Source organism: Rhinatrema bivittatum, chromosome 5, assembly GCF_901001135.1.
Source record: "Rhinatrema bivittatum chromosome 5, aRhiBiv1.1, whole genome shotgun sequence".
NCBI classification, from domain to species: Eukaryota; Metazoa; Chordata; class Amphibia; order Gymnophiona; family Rhinatrematidae; genus Rhinatrema; species Rhinatrema bivittatum.
In genome coordinates, this window is record NC_042619.1 from 91,317,942 (window position 1) to 91,333,287 (window position 15,346).

The 15,346-nt window shown below is 43.6% G+C and overlaps 1 protein-coding gene across 3 annotated transcripts in view; it reads left to right on the forward strand.

The window, feature by feature from the left end:
* The first annotated feature begins 2,524 nt into the window (after positions 1–2,524).
* WASF3 (WASP family member 3) overlaps positions 2,525–15,346 on the forward strand; it is a 191,282-nt gene continuing 178,460 nt past the window's right edge. Inside the window, exons 1-2 of one of the 3 annotated variants that reach the window (XM_029602575.1) lie at positions 2,525–2,554; positions 3,106–3,216. The gene's annotated coding sequence lies outside the window, so the exon portion shown is untranslated. Of the gene's footprint in view, positions 2,555–3,105; positions 3,217–14,953; positions 15,125–15,346 lie in introns of those variants that run through there. The other 2 variants (XM_029602573.1, XM_029602574.1) reach the window with 2 other exon arrangements.

Consider the following 15,346-nt stretch of genomic DNA (forward strand, 5'->3'; position numbering starts at 1 on the left):
AGCTGCCATTTGGATCCCCAATCTTCCAGTCTCACAAGCTCCTCCTGCAATTTATCTGTTGCAGGAGCGCTAGGGAGTGGTCCCAAATCCAGAGAGGTTGGTGTGCCCTTGGACCATGGCACGACTTCAGAGAGCTCTGTAGAAGTGCCGAGGCAGGTGAGACTGTCCAAGCACAGGTGGACAGGTTGAAGACCAGGGACTCCGACCTCTGCTGAACCTGAACATATCAGAGGAGACCCAGAAATGCAATGCTGGTCTCTGGGGTAGCCCTCCAGCCACTCGATAGCCCTTTCGGATCTGCCGTACAAGAATGGCAAATGCATCAGGATGGACAGAGGTCGAGGACAGGCGAAGGTACTGGAAATTGGAACAAGTCAGGAATTCGAAGACTTGGACAAGACTTGAAGACTGAAGATAAGGTCAGACGATGATAATTGAAGACAAAGTCAGAAGAAGGTACTTGACAAGGCTAAGGCAAGGCTGAAGAGAAGGACATCAGGAACATTGATGAAGACACTTGATGAGTGGAAAGACGACAGAAGAGTTAAAACTCAGCATGAATAGGAATCCGGCCAAGACTCATAGCAGCAAGCGACCTGGACTGAGCTTCGGTGACCCAGCATGATCGACGCACCTGACAGGCCAACCAGAAGAAGCGAAGGCTTCAGACCCGGCGTGGAAGACGCACCAGAAGGTCATCTCGAAGTTGAACAGAGGACGGCCCACAAGAGGTAAATCGAGAACCAGGACAAATGAGAAGAAGGCTTCCCTGAAAAAGGAGCCAAATGGTCTGAACGCTTGAAAATGAAGGCTCTGAAGATGAGGACGTCAAAAGAATCTGAAGATGAAGACATCTGGACACGAAGATGTCTGGAACGTCAGGACATCAGGACTTCAACCCCTCAGGACACTCAGTCAAGAGCATCACGGAGGAGTCGAGAGAACTGGAGAACAAGACATCTGGAACATCTGGGCATCTGGACTTCAGACCCCCAGGTCATTCAACCAAGAGCATCGAGGAGGTACTGAAAGGCAGAACAACTGGACGATGGACTTCAGGAGAGACAGGACATCAGACGACGAGGACATCACGAAGATCTGAAGGTGAGGACATCAGGAAGGTCGGAAAGGCATCATAAAACAAGGACATAGGATCCGGCGAGAGACCAAGACATGGAACGAAGATGCAGAGGAAGGATCAGGAACCACAGATGAAGACAAGGGAATTCCCATGAAGAACAGAGTGCCTAGGAGAAGCTGACATGACGAGGAGTCCTAGGGAGGACTAGCTCCTTGCAAAGGCAACGAAGAACTGGACTGAGCCCTTTTATAGGGCTGAAAAGGAACACCCAGAATGACATCACTAGGAGGGGCCGCGGGGTGACTCCCACCGGGGGCCCTTTAAATCCAGAGAAGAGGTGCGGCTGCGTGCCTAAGGAAGCAGGAGGCAGGACCAGGGACAGCGGCGTCCATGCCACGAAGCGGAGACAGAAGCGGCACTAGGCTGCGAAGCAGGGCCCAGCTCTAGAGGTGGCCTCCTGGTGCAGGAGAAAGGCTGGGGGCGGCTCCAGCCGCATGGAGAAAGCGTCAGCGGCCTCCTAGCCGCAAGGAAGGAAGGAAGGAAGAAGGACGTTGGCGGCTCCTGCTGCGAAGGCAGGATGATGGCGGTGGTTCCAGGCCGCGAAGAAGCAGTGTTGGCGGCCTCCTGGCTGCAATGGAGAAAGAAGGATGTCGGTGGCGCCTGCCGTGAAGGCAGGAAGATGGCAGCTGCTCCCGGGCCGCTTTGGAAGGAGGCTGGTCAGCGTCGGCCGCCTCCAGGCCACATGGGAGCATAGCAGCACAGCCCGCCGTGCAGGGGAATGGCGTGGGAGGTCGCGGACCACAAAGGAACACCGGCAGCGGCCTCTAGGCTGCACAGGCTGAAGGGCAGTGGCACTGACTGCCGGGGAGCACAGGAGATAGCGTCGGGGAAGCAGGCAAGCAGGAGATGAGAGGCTGCTCGCGGGCCAGCCCCGCGAGCAGAATCGCAACATTCTCACAATCCACTTGGATTTTACTACTCTGAATAATTTTGTATCATCTGCAAATTTGATTACCTCATTCATCGTATTCCTTTCCAGATCATTTATAAACATAATGAAAAGCACGGGTCCCAGTACACATCCCTGAGGCACTCCACTGCCCACCCCCGCCACTGAGAAAATTGTCCATTTAATCCTATTCTCTGTTTCCTGTCTTTTAACCAGTTTGCAATTGCAGTGGACGCTTTCTCTCTCCTCTTTCTGGGATATAGAAACCAGGACCTTATCCTCACAGTCTGCACAATATATACACTATTAATGATGCAGTGCAATCAGTAGAAGCTGCTATAATTCTATTTGTATTGCACATTTTATTGCATTTATAAGCCCTGCCTCTTGCAAGGAAGCCTGGAGGGGGTGGGACCATTCTAGCCTGTGGGTGTAGAATGGTCCCACCCCCTGGAGGCCTGTTCATACTGTGAATGGAGCCTTGATATTTGCATCATTGGGGGAGCAGGAATTAGACATCAGAGGTATACCAGGGAGGGATGGGAATGGAGACTGGATTAGAAGAAAGGGGGAGAATGAAGTTGAAGATGGATGGGGAGAGGAAGGGATTTGGAGGGCCCTGGGAAGAGGGGAAATGGAACTGGAAGTCTGCTGGGGTGGAGGAATGGGGCTTAAGAAATCAGATCTAAGGTCCAGGGGCCGGAAGCAGTGGTGCAGTCCTCTAGGACATAAAGACGTAAAAAAAATTAATCTCTAAACCCTTCACTGAGTATCACACAGCAGTTATGCAATGAAAGGTCATCCCAAAGAATTCCATTTATACAACAGCAGAATAAAAACGTTGCGATGGTACATAACTTAGCGACGGTATAGAAAAGACTTTAAATAAATAAAATGATCCTAGAATAAATGGACAGAATTCATAGGTATGTTTTAGAATAAAGCAGCTATCAGAAATGCCAGATTATAGGAAGGGAACATGTAACTCATTTTTATCATAGAGACAATGAAACTATGCAAGTAACGGTAATACCCGACACATGAAAATTTTCAACGATGCTCTGTTTCTTTAAAGGCTGCAAAGGCTTAATCATGCACTGAGCATGTGCAGGGAGTCTTTCACGAGCTTGCAATGAGGGAGATGTCGCTGTATCCAGAGCAGCTGCTATTGTGGGGCGCCTGAAAGGTAAGCAACTCTCCTTATGTTCTAGTTAGTAGAAAATGGAATTTGGGCTGTCAAAATGATTGGAGAAGTTTGTAATCCATTTGTAGCCATTTTCTGTCAGGTCTCTGTGTTATTGCAGGCAAATATGAGGGGTGTTAGTCAATGCAAACTATTGTCTGTTTAGTTTCATAAACTAAATTATTCACTGCAAGTTGTGCATTCAATGTTAGATTTGTAATTCAATATAAACATTAGTTATGCGTTTTAAAAACATGGAGAAGTTTACATTTAAGGGGGATGGGGGCTAAATCTTGTGTATTTCATGTGTCAGGCACTGAGCATGTGCAGGCAGCTTTTCAGTAGCTTGCTAACCCCAGCAAAGAGAGGGATCTGTTCGTTTGGCGTATCTAAAAGGTTCTTGTTTGAAACTAAGGTCTAGTGCCCCTGTGAGGACTTAAGCCACTTGGTGTTCCGTTAGAGTAGGAAACACTCTTCCGCTAGCTGTTCCTGGAGTCCAGGACTTGTTTCTAAGGGATTCACTTTATGAGCAGTAGCCACAACAACCACGACCACCATGCTGTGCTTTGGGTCTGCTGCATAGTAGGGCAGTTAACATGCGAGACACTGTTTTGCAGTTCAGTGATTTTCTATAGCAAGCTTTACTAATAAAAGCTTTCAGAATTAGCGAATCCCAAGTGAACTCAATTTTGCATAGTTTTGTGAACAAATCTATCACAATAATGGTGAGATATACAGCTGCTTGTTGCAACTTTATTGCTGATGCTTGGTTGCTGGTTGGGTTTGAATGTTTTATAGTGTGAACCCCTATGAGCACAGAATGCCACTGTTTTTGTATACAGTGCAGGGTTCTGTGTGGAAGAGGCATCTTGTGAAGACTGGATTTACATTAACTGTTAAGCACCAGCTCTAAGCTACTGCTGATTTTGGTTCTTTTGACATAAATCAGTGAGGCATATGATATGCTTCCAGATAAGATACCTTCCAACCCATAGCCAGAGCCACAATTTGCTGAGCACAGCATTCTGGGGGCATACCTACGCAGGTGACATAAATGTGAGACCTGCCTCCTTGTTGATGATGGCACCAGTCAAAGCTGGCCTCTGAGATAGTGGTTGGAAGGTTGCAGTGCATGAGAGCTTTGCCTGTCCTCTGATTGAGGTGGTTCAGTGTGAATCTGGGTGGGGGAGGATGGGGCTAGGTTTGCATGGGCAAAACTAGTAGGTGTGATGGAGCTCTGCAGGGGGTGAGGTGGGTATTGCTCTGGGGCAAGACTTGGTGAGTGCTTAGTGTCTTAAGTTTTTTTTATGTGTGGGAAGGGGAGGCATATTAGGTTTGTTGCTTACTTTCTTTTGAAATTGATTTGGCTCATGTCACTGTGGTGAGGGTTTTGTTTTCTTGCTTTGCAGATAATGGAGGAAGCAAGCAGGACTTTCTTAGAGCTACCTCCATTCCTTGATCTGCTATTGTCTTCAAAATTACATATCTGGATGCTTGGGAGATAACTGGAAAGGGCAATTAGAAAAGCCACTGCCCCTTTTTGCTGGGTTTAGGGCTTTTGTTCTCCACTCAGTGGGCAGTGTCGGTCAACAAAGCGAATAGAATGTTTGTTTGTTTGGAATGAATGGAGAATAAAACAAGCGAATATCATATTGCCTCTCTCTCAGTCCATGGTGCGACCAAATCTTGAATACTGAATGTAGTTGTGGTTACGCCATCTCAATAAGGACATAGTGGAATTAGAAGTGGTGCAGGGGTGGGCAACAAAAATGATAAAACAGATGGCAGAAAGGCTACACAGGTTAGGGCTCTTCCGCTTGAAGAGATGCATGAGAGGGAACGTGGTAGACATTTCTATAAAATGAGGAGTAAGGTGGAACAAGTAAATAAAGGACGGTTATTGACCCTCTCAAACCAGGGAACTCTCCATGAAACTAACAACCCGCAGATTTAAAACACATCAGAGGAAATATTTTTTTTTCACTATGTGCACAATCAAGCTGTGGGATCTGCTGCCAGAGGACGTGGCAAGGTAACTAGCGTAGCAGGATTTCAGAGAGGTTTGGACACGTTCCTGGAGGAAAAGCCTATAACACATTATTAGACCAGAGAAAACCATTGCTCTCCCTGGGAGTAGGTAACCAGAAATGGATGTACTTTTTGGGTTATGCTGAATGCGTGTGGCCCCCGGCTGGCCACTGTCAGACAGACAGTCTGCTGAGCTTGATGGACCTCGGTGTGACCCAGCATGGCTTTTCTTATATGAGAGAACTATGAGAGGCGAGGGATGCTTCCTCTGTTGTGCAGATAATGTTGGCTATGGCAAGAGATGGTGGTGGTGGTGCCTTCCTTTTCTGGCCTTTTCCACTTCAGGCAGAATGAAGTGATAGCTCATTCCATCAAGTTTCCTAAGTCCTACTGTTTGAAAGCACAAGAGAGGCATGTTTCTTTTTCCACTGGCTTGCTGAAAGACTATATAGCAGGTGCAGCATGAAACCTTTGTTCACAGTTTTCTATTAAGTTGAGTTAATTAATTTGATTAATTGCCTTTCTAATATGGAGATTCAAAGTGATGTACAATAAAAAAAAAAATCAATACATACATAATCAATATGATAAAATACAACAAATAAAAACAAACTCCCTTCCTATTATACTAACACTGTTGGTGCCCCTTTTACCTAATGGCATTAAAATATTTTATTATAAGATGTTCCCTTTGCTGAGTAACAATTTGATTGTGGTTTTCAGTATTTGTTTGTACATGTGATGTAAATTTCATAGTAAATCGGTTGTCAGTTAACAACTCCTAGTTTACAAAGTTTTGGCTCGGCTGCTTAAGAAAATCCGATTTCTGATGTAATATTTTTGTTTAGCCAGTGGGGGAGGATGGGGTTAGGTTTGCATGGGCACACTCCATACAGATGGTTTCCTCATTTGAATCCCTAATTCCATTTCTGCACTGAACCAGGTTTGTGCTAGAGGGAGGTTTTCATTTGTCTTCTTATCCCAACTGTCTGTGCAAGTTCTCCAAACAGGTTCCAAAGTGGTATAAAAAAAAGTATTTTAAATTCAGAAAGCAGGTGAAATCTAGGTGATTTTTTCAATCTTTTAATGTTTAGCCTGTATTTTTTTTTTCCATTTTTTAATGTACTAAAATGTATTTATGCTTTTAGGTTTGTGCATGCAATATTTGATGTTTTTATTTTGCATATATTCATCTTATGAAAAGGAGGGTTTTGATATTTTAGTGGTTTTAGATTTTGTGTATCATTTTGGTAGTACTTAGGAGCTTTGTTTTCAGTTTTTATTTTATTTTCCTTGGGAATTTCATAGTTAAAATCATTTTTCAACTGATTTTTTCCTATTTCTTATATACCACACAGATTCTAGATCTGGCCAGAGCAGTTCACAATTAAAATACTATATAAAAATTACAATCAACGTAACAAATATACTTCACCATAAAATAACTCCCCTCCCCCCCCCCTTAAAAACAGACCTCTCATTACCACAACCCAACAAAGAAGTACCCATCCCGCTCTACCTTAAAAGAACTTATCAGAGATTGATAGTTACTATGATGGAAAAAGCCATGCCTTCACCTGTTTCCTAAAACTGAGATGATTTTTCTACTTTCACCTCCAAAGGTGTCGAATTCCACAATTCTGGCCCACCTACTGAAAACATCCTTTTCTTATTTGCCACCTTACGTGCCTCCTTGTGCACAAACAGGAGAAAAATAACTTTTTCCATTTTTTTTTGTTCTATCTCTGAAATTCCTTTGAAAAGTAAAATAAAACTGAAAACCAAGGTCCCCCAGTAATACTTTGCATTTTTATATTATTTATTATTATTTTTTTAATATGGGCTTGAAAAGTTTAGGATCTTATTCTGAAAGAAAGTGTTTTCCCATTCTGTACTTTTATAAAACTTCTTGATTGAATAAGGCTCTTAAAACATTGATTTGGTAGGCTACAGTGAGCTTTCCAGTGTTAGGATGGTGGTGGAGCTCTGTTAACCCATTTTGTGTAGATGTATTGCTGTTTCCTTGTGAAGTAATGAGGTAGAAAGTGGCAGCCATTCTCAAAAAAATAAAATAAAGGGGGAGCATATTCCTAATCTCCTGAGTTAATAATATCAGCCATTTTTCAAGGAATTTCTGTAAGTAAACGGGGTGTTTACTTGCAGAAAAAAGCACTTTGACGGTTGTCCCCTCCAGTGCAGGGAAAAGTGAGCACAAAACTGTCCACAGTTTGCATACTTTTCTGCACAGGGAAAAAGGGTGGCATTGAGAGTGGTGCAGGGTTTCATTCAGGCAGAAAGTGCACAAGAGGAGTTTATTTGTAACATCCTGTGCTTACTTCCTGGCAGGGAGTTTGCACCAGCAGACTCTCTGGTACTAAGTATCCCATCATGGTCTCCTGGTGAAGCCATGTTCAAAGGGAAATTTGGTGAATGTTTTTTTAGGAGCATCATTTTGATAGACTGTTTTGGATGGCCTCCATTCTCTCTCTCTGTGCTTTCTGAGCATTGTCTCCAGAACTGGACACTTGCAGCGGGGACAATGAGCGTCAGTACTCTCATTCTCATTTTAGAAGTGATGGAATCCACTTTACATATATGAAAGTATCTCACAGAAGAATTGTATGAGGCCAAAATTCTCTCTTCCCATCAATGCTGTATTTATCAAACCACTTCTGGTGCATCTCGGGATGAGCTGCCACAGTGATAGATAGATAAACCATTGATTTGAGAGACACTTTTTATTTTCTTTTGCCTCATACAATTCTTTTGAAATGCAGCAGTGTTTCCCAAACAGTGTGCCTTCGGTCTTGATCAGGTGTGCCCCGGAAAATTCACCACGGTCTGATGCTCGGGTCTAAACCAGCACCTGCGCTCTGCTCTCAGCATCTTGCAGCAGCAAGAGACACCGGCAGAGACTCTTTAAACATGCAGGAGCCTTTTTCTAAACACATGTTTAGTCATGCATGCATCTTCCTAGCTACAGTATGAGTCCTGGAGCGTAGGAATTAATGGGCATCAAGGATAGCTGGATCCTGCCTTGTGACACACACAGCTCCTCCTCCTTGGAATCCTTTCAGCTTCTGTCTTATCCCTAAGACGGGGAGAGCATGCACAGAGTACCAGATTTAGCTCATTCTGAGTGTTAGGGGCAGCAGTGGTGAAGCTCTGGCAGCCACATGCAGCGATCAAGGTAAATAACCAAGCCAGCTGCTTGCACAGCAGAGCTTTCTGCTTTCTCCTACAAGCAGAGGGAGCAGGAGTGGGGAGGTCAGTTTATGGCAAGGATCTGAAGGGTTGGGATAAAGGGGGAGTCCATGCATGATGGGGAGCCGAGGGTTAGGGAAGGAACAGGAATCCGCAGGCAGTGAAGAGCGGAAGTTGCAGGAATTACCTGCAGAGTGAGGAACCCGGGTCAAGTGAGTGATGTGCCCATGTTTAAAGACGGCTGAGAGCAGCAGCAGGAGATCTGAGGGGACCCTCAAAGCAAGAGTCCTTTTTATGCACAGGAGGGCCAAACTGTGGCTGAAGCCCAAGAAAGTATTACAGAAAAATTGTACTGAAGCTGTGGGTAGCCTATAGATGCAACTTCTATCTCATCCTCCAGTACCAGAGGAGCCATGGAGATGGTGGAAGAAAATGAATCAATAACGACTGAAGGAACAAAACTAGTAGTGTGTGTGTGTGTAGGTTTGTCTTTATATATATATATATACACATGCATGTGCAGCCACTTAAAGCTAGTGGTGTGGGGGAGTTACCAGAGCTTCCTGCTATAACATAGGCATGTTTGAATTAGGATTTTAGATTTAATTACTCGTCTTTCCAAACTCGAGCTCAAAGCAAGTTACATTCAGGTACAATAGGTTTTCCCTGCACCCAGGAGGCTTAGTCTAAGGATGTTATTTGTTTACTAAACATTTTTTCCTAAAGATTCAAAATAAGAGAAATCCTTTTGTAAATAGGGCCCTAAGGGCCTGATTCGCTAAGGCATTTCTCCCATTTTGTGTCTTGGGAAAATGATTGGAGAGTGAAGTCACTTTCCCAGGATCACAAGGAGCGTTGGTTGCAGAAGTGGGATTTAAATCCTGGTTTCCCTGATTCCGAGCCCATTGTTTTAACCATTTAGGCTGCTACTTCATTTTCATTTCATTTATTAAAATTTCTTAATCACTCATGCGTAAGCCCTGAGCGATTTTTAGCAAAACAATTAACATTGCGGCAAAACAAGAATCCTCGTACAAGCTCACAAGCAGTTATGACCAGAAGCATATATCTGACATCATGGTCTTTAGCAAAGTTCTCGGAATGTTTTTAGCCAAAGGTGAGTCCCATCAAAAACTGCTTTAAAGCTGGTTTAAATTACTTTACATCTGTTAATTTCAAAGTGACTGAAACGCTTCTCCATTTGTGAAAGGTCCACGTGTGCCTCTGCCAGCTCTCCCTTTATTTAAACATTTAGAAGAGACTGGTGCTTTCACTGCTTCTCTAGCTCGGCTTTTGGCCATATGAGTGCGCTCTGTGGAGGCTGGTGTGCCTTGGGCTTGAAAAGGTTGGGGCGCACTGGTATATAGGACTAGGAGGGATAGTTTTTAAATGGCTTAAGTTATATTTGTTTACAGATCAAATGCATAAAATAGAATGGGCTTTTGATCTCTCTACTCTTTTTTTTTTTTTTTTTTTTTTGGTTTGTGCCTTGTGAGGTTCCCCAGGGCTCGATTCTGAGTCTGACCCTCACATTTTTTTTTTTTTTAATCTTTACTTGTCTTCTCTGGCAACTCTTATTCAAGCTCACAACCCTGGTTGTTTTCTGTTTGCAGACTTTATCCAGGTGATGGCTTATTTGGATCTTATGAACCCAATCTGTCTGGGGTAAATTGTTTGACAGTCATTGCTGTCAGGCTGACTGATCGTAAAACGTTAGATAACCCTGTAGGTCGGGATATTTATTTCAAATTTTACCAGTTAGTGTCCTGAATGCTTGGCTGAAAGTCTAGCAGAAAAGGTTCTTTGATTTTATTTGGAGAAAAAGGCCTCCTAGAATAAGTAAAGATGATGTATCAAACTTACCCCTAGATTCATCATTCTGCTATATACCTGCTACAGTCCAGGTATATTTATAGCAGAATGATGAGTCACGAAAAGAAAGGGGCGGAGGGGTGTTAGTGGTCAACCGGCCGCATCGCAGTGGTGTGGTTTCGCCCGCCATGGTGCAGCCGCACTGCACACTATCGCCCCCATAGCACCACGGGGAAAGGCGTAGTTATTTCCCACAGTGCTGCCGGCGATAATGTCAAAAAAACGTTATCGCCAGCAGTGCTGCCGGGAGATGACTCCGCCAACCCTCCTCCCCTTCACCTAATTTTAATAATACCACCACGATACTGGCACATCGCAAAATAACAAATGACCCTGTAAGTCCCATGTGGACTTAGTGTGCCTAATCTGTGCTGGTATTAAGTGATGGTAGACTGGCACAAAATAAAAGATACTAAGCAGTGGGTGTCTATAGAACAATTTTGGGTGGGAAATGTGCCTCTAACGGCCATTAGTATGGCAGCCACATCATACTTGGCGTTTGTGTGCAGGTGTGGTCCTGAGTACTCGAAATACTTTTTAAACATTTGGAGGCTTTGGTGTAGTAGGTTGGTGGGCAAAAGAGATTATTTTTTTACTCATCGGATCTATTTCAAAATACATTTTTTTTTTTTCCGCTGTTTATCACTGGGTGCTTTTAAAGTTTGGCAGTCATGCGGAATATCACATTTAAAGCATATTTGGGATTCAGGGGGGATGATGCTGTTTTGACCTGCTACGGTCCAGGTATAAACTTCCTAAGGAAGCATTTTTGAACGCTGTTTTGGATGATACTCTACCTCATGTAAGAGCTTTGGGTGGAAAAAGAGCCTGGCCCAAATCTATCTGAGGAAGAATGGAGCTTATCTTTTACAAAAGTCAATACATCCTCAATCTCAGCTTCTTTAACTGAAAATAATTACAAGCTTCTTTTTAGATGGTATCTTAAACTGGAAAAGCTGCACATGATATATCCCAGATTGGGTGATAAATGCTGATGGGGCTGTTCTCAGGTAGGAACCTTTTTTCACATTTGGTAGACATGTGAGATCATTTAAATAATTTTGGAATGAGGTGGCCATATTTGTTACTAATATCATAAAAGAGCCGGTTACACTGAATCCAAGATTTGCTTTACTAAATTTGCCTGATGAAAATCTCAGCCAAGCCTTTCAACTATTACAGCAACAAATTTTTCTTATGGCTTGTTGTGATATTGCTTTCTGTTGGAAGCTCTTAAGATGAGGGTAGCGGTTTTATGGCTGGAAAAAGTGTATAGGATGAATAGGCTAACAGCTCTTAAGCACCACAATATGCGGAAGTTTGAATTGATATGGGGGATGTATTTAAAACAGTCGCCTGGGAACATTTTATTTCCGTTAAGCATTTCGGTTGGGTATCACCTTTTTTTTTTTTTTTTTTTTTTTTTTTTCTTTTTTCTTTTTAAATCTCATGTTTTCTATTTATTTTGGTATGATTCACAATTTTGTTGTCTCAAACCAGCATGTGCCTTAGGTAGTGTCGTATCTGAATGTATTTATTTATTTATAACTTTTTTATATACCGAGGTTCAATTAACAAGATTAATTATCACTTCGGTTTACATTACAACCAGCAAAAAATAACAGAGACAAAGTCTTGTTTTACAATGAACAGGGTAGAAGTAACCTGGATTAAAACAATGAACAGGGTAGAAGTAACCTGGATAAACATAAAATGGGTGAAGCAAGTATAGAGAATTGGGTCTGTATAACTTGGGCGAAAAGCAGGGAAATTAAATAGGGGAGGACTATGAAGGCCTCAAGTTGGATAGTGTACTCATGAATGTATTATTAAGAAATGTTATAGTATATTTTTTAAGGTGAAGATAGATGGTTCTAGAATAACTTCCTTATTATATCCTTGAAGGACTGCGTTTACGGCATCCCTCACTTTTGTTACGCTATGCTATTGCACAGTTAAGAGTGGGGAGGGGTGGGGTTTGGGGGGGGTTATTTTGGAGTTGAGCTCTGTGCATACTACAGAATCTACAAATCTATGTATCATGGTATTTCATGGTAATGTTCAAGGTGGAGTCATCTTTGCCTCTCTTCTATGTATTGTTGTCATGGTTACAATAAAAGCTGTTGATTGGACAAAAAAAAAAAAAAAAAAGGTTAACCCTTTAACGTCCCTGGCTCTTTGGCTTGCCAGATATGACAATCCCCTTATGAGCCCTCCTCCTATAGCGGGGCTGGACACTGCACTTAAATAATCTGTAATCACCTTTGGAGTAAAATTGGATTTCGCATTATCAATGATTGTCCACATTTCCTTCATTATCTGTCCCTTGTTCTTCTATTTGCATCAGTTGCAGAACGTGCTAAATAGAATACATTTGGAAAGAGTTGTATATTCAATGATTTTTCAAATCACATGGATTACTGCAAATCCCTATGTTAGGGTTGCCCAGCATGCAGTTAGTTGAGCCATCAAGTTTCTTTTTGGAGCAAAGAAATGAGATCAAGTCGCCCCATTACCTAATCTCCATTAGCTTCCTGTGACCTTCTCCATTAAATTTAAGATCATTTATTTTTAAATGTAGAAACCCGGATTTTCAAAGGGCCACACGTGCAAATACCGGCAGTTACACGTGTAGCTGGGCCCTGTGCGTGCTGTGCGCATTTTCTAAAGGGCCTGGCCATGCGTGTAACTGCCGGTACGTGCACAAGTGCCAGGCCCTGAAATAGGAGTGTGCCAGGGGCTTGGTCTGGGCGGGGTGGGACGGAGGCTGGCTGGAACAGCGGCCATTAGACACTGTTCCGGGGAAGCGAACGCCGGCAGCCAGCCAGCATGCGGAGGTTACTACTGCTCCAGAGGAGCAGCAAGTAATAAAATAAAAATTTTGCAAAAGGTAGTTTAGGTTTAGGAGGAGGAGAGGGAAAGAAGGAGGAAGTTCCCTACCCCCCTACCTAATTCCTTAATTGGAGCGGGCTGGGAGGGAACTGGGGAAGGCCAGATTGTGTTGCCGCCCGTACTTAACAAAAATTTGCCCCCCCCCCCCCCCCCCCCATGCGCATCGCCCGCACTTGCGTGGATTTTAAAATCCGGCGTGTGCATGTTATAAAATTGGTGCATCCATGTGCGTGCTCCAGGAGCCACGTGCACATGGACGGCCGCGTGCTGCTTTTAAAATCGACCCCCTTGTCAAGGGGTGACGACAATATGCATTTCAGGCTTCACGTCCTGCAAAGATTTCACAGCAGACCTTCAGCTGCAGCATTCCCGTTGCTTATTAGCCCTGGAATGCAGTTGGTTTGCCATCAATAGGGAGAAACCCTCCAGGCAGAGGTGGTAGGATCCAAAGTTTGAGGCCTGAAGAGATCGCACCACTTAGAGGAGATGTGATTTCTACCTCCACGGGAACCCTCTTAGAGCTTCTGCTCCCAAAAAATATCATGCTGGAGTGTGCACCCAAAGGCCAAACCATGGGTTTTGGAGACTCTGCAAGGCAGGACTTGGCGTCAACCTTTCTCTTTCTTCCCATAGCCAAGAAAAGAAGAAACTAAGAAATCTGATTTGGAGCAACCAGAAACTCCACTGCTTAGCCAGTGCCATTTGAGTCCCCTTTGATAAGGATTTATTTTGTGTGTGTGATGCGTTTTGTTTTGTTTTGTTGTTGTTGTTCATTTTCTGCCTATGTAAATTGCTTTTACTTTTATGTAAACTTCATTGATTTTCCTTGGATTTGCTCTCGGTCAAGAAATAAAACTAAACTCCATCTACAACTGTTTTCTGTATCAAATTTTAAGTGCAAGAGAACGATTAAATATTTTTTTTCTAACCTTTCTGTGTCTGGTGTCTTCCATCTGTATTCTTTCTCTTTCTCTGTTTGCCTTGCCTTTTTCATTCTTTTCTTGTCATACCCGTTTTACTGTCTGTGTGCCTTGGGCGTGAGAAGACTGGGAAACGCTGGGATGGGGGTGAAAGGGGCTAGACTACGGGGGAGAGGGAGGGCATTCTTTGATGACGGTGTCAAGGTCTGGTGTGTTGTAGCTAATTTTGTTTGTGAAGAATTTGGCTAGTTTATTACAGTGGGATTCTGTTGTAAGGGTAGTGGGTGAGTGAGACCCAGTGGGACCTTGACTGTAAGGAAGAGTTCTTGGTGAGTTATTTCCATGCCTCTGCATTTTTTTTTTTTTTTCTGTTTTAGGCAGATTTAGTGTTAGTGTTACGTAACTCACTCTGGGCTACAAAGCTTAAGGCGAGCAGTGAAGTTAAACCAAATAAAATAAATAAATAAACCTTCACTGACCTCTGCTCTTCCCGCTGCCACCCACTGTCCAACTTTTCCGGCCTTGCTGTTTTTGTAGCTGAGCTGTCTGAAAAATAAGAGAGTGGCAGGATGTGATTCCCAGGTGCTGTGGTGACCTGGCACCTGGGATTTGTTCAGCCTCCAAAGTTTGTGGTTCTTGCAAACGTGACCACTTCAGGGGTAGAGAAGAAATGCAGAGTTATGCTTTAAAGATTGAGGGGGGGGGGGGGGGGGGGGGGGAGAAACATGGCACCAAGTGACATCTACTTATGTAAACATGGAGTTTGTTATGATTTTCTTTTGATCTGTCAACTTTTGTTATAAATGTAACCCCCCTTTTTGCAGGGGGCCACCTTCCTAGTCTCGGAGTGCTTGGTATTCACAACCCCGAGGTAGGGAAACAGTTCTCCAGGGCCAAGGGCTGGCGGCACGGTTTCCTGCAGGGCCAATGCCGGGCCGAGCACACTCCATCCAAATGAAACACTCTCCAGTCTCTAACTGTGCTCCAAAGAAAAGGTAATTTAATTCACAGTCTTCAGCATTAAACATAGTGACGGTCAAGTGGATGCAGGTAGAAGTACAACTTAAATGAAATCACAGTTCAATGAAAGCTTTGATCCTCTCTTCACAAACTCCCCTTATAAAGATGGTTTTTTCTTGGTGTAGCAATACAAGGTCTCCAGTAACTTTGTTACTTCTCCCTCCTTTGTCCCCTGTTGACAAACAGGATAATATTGT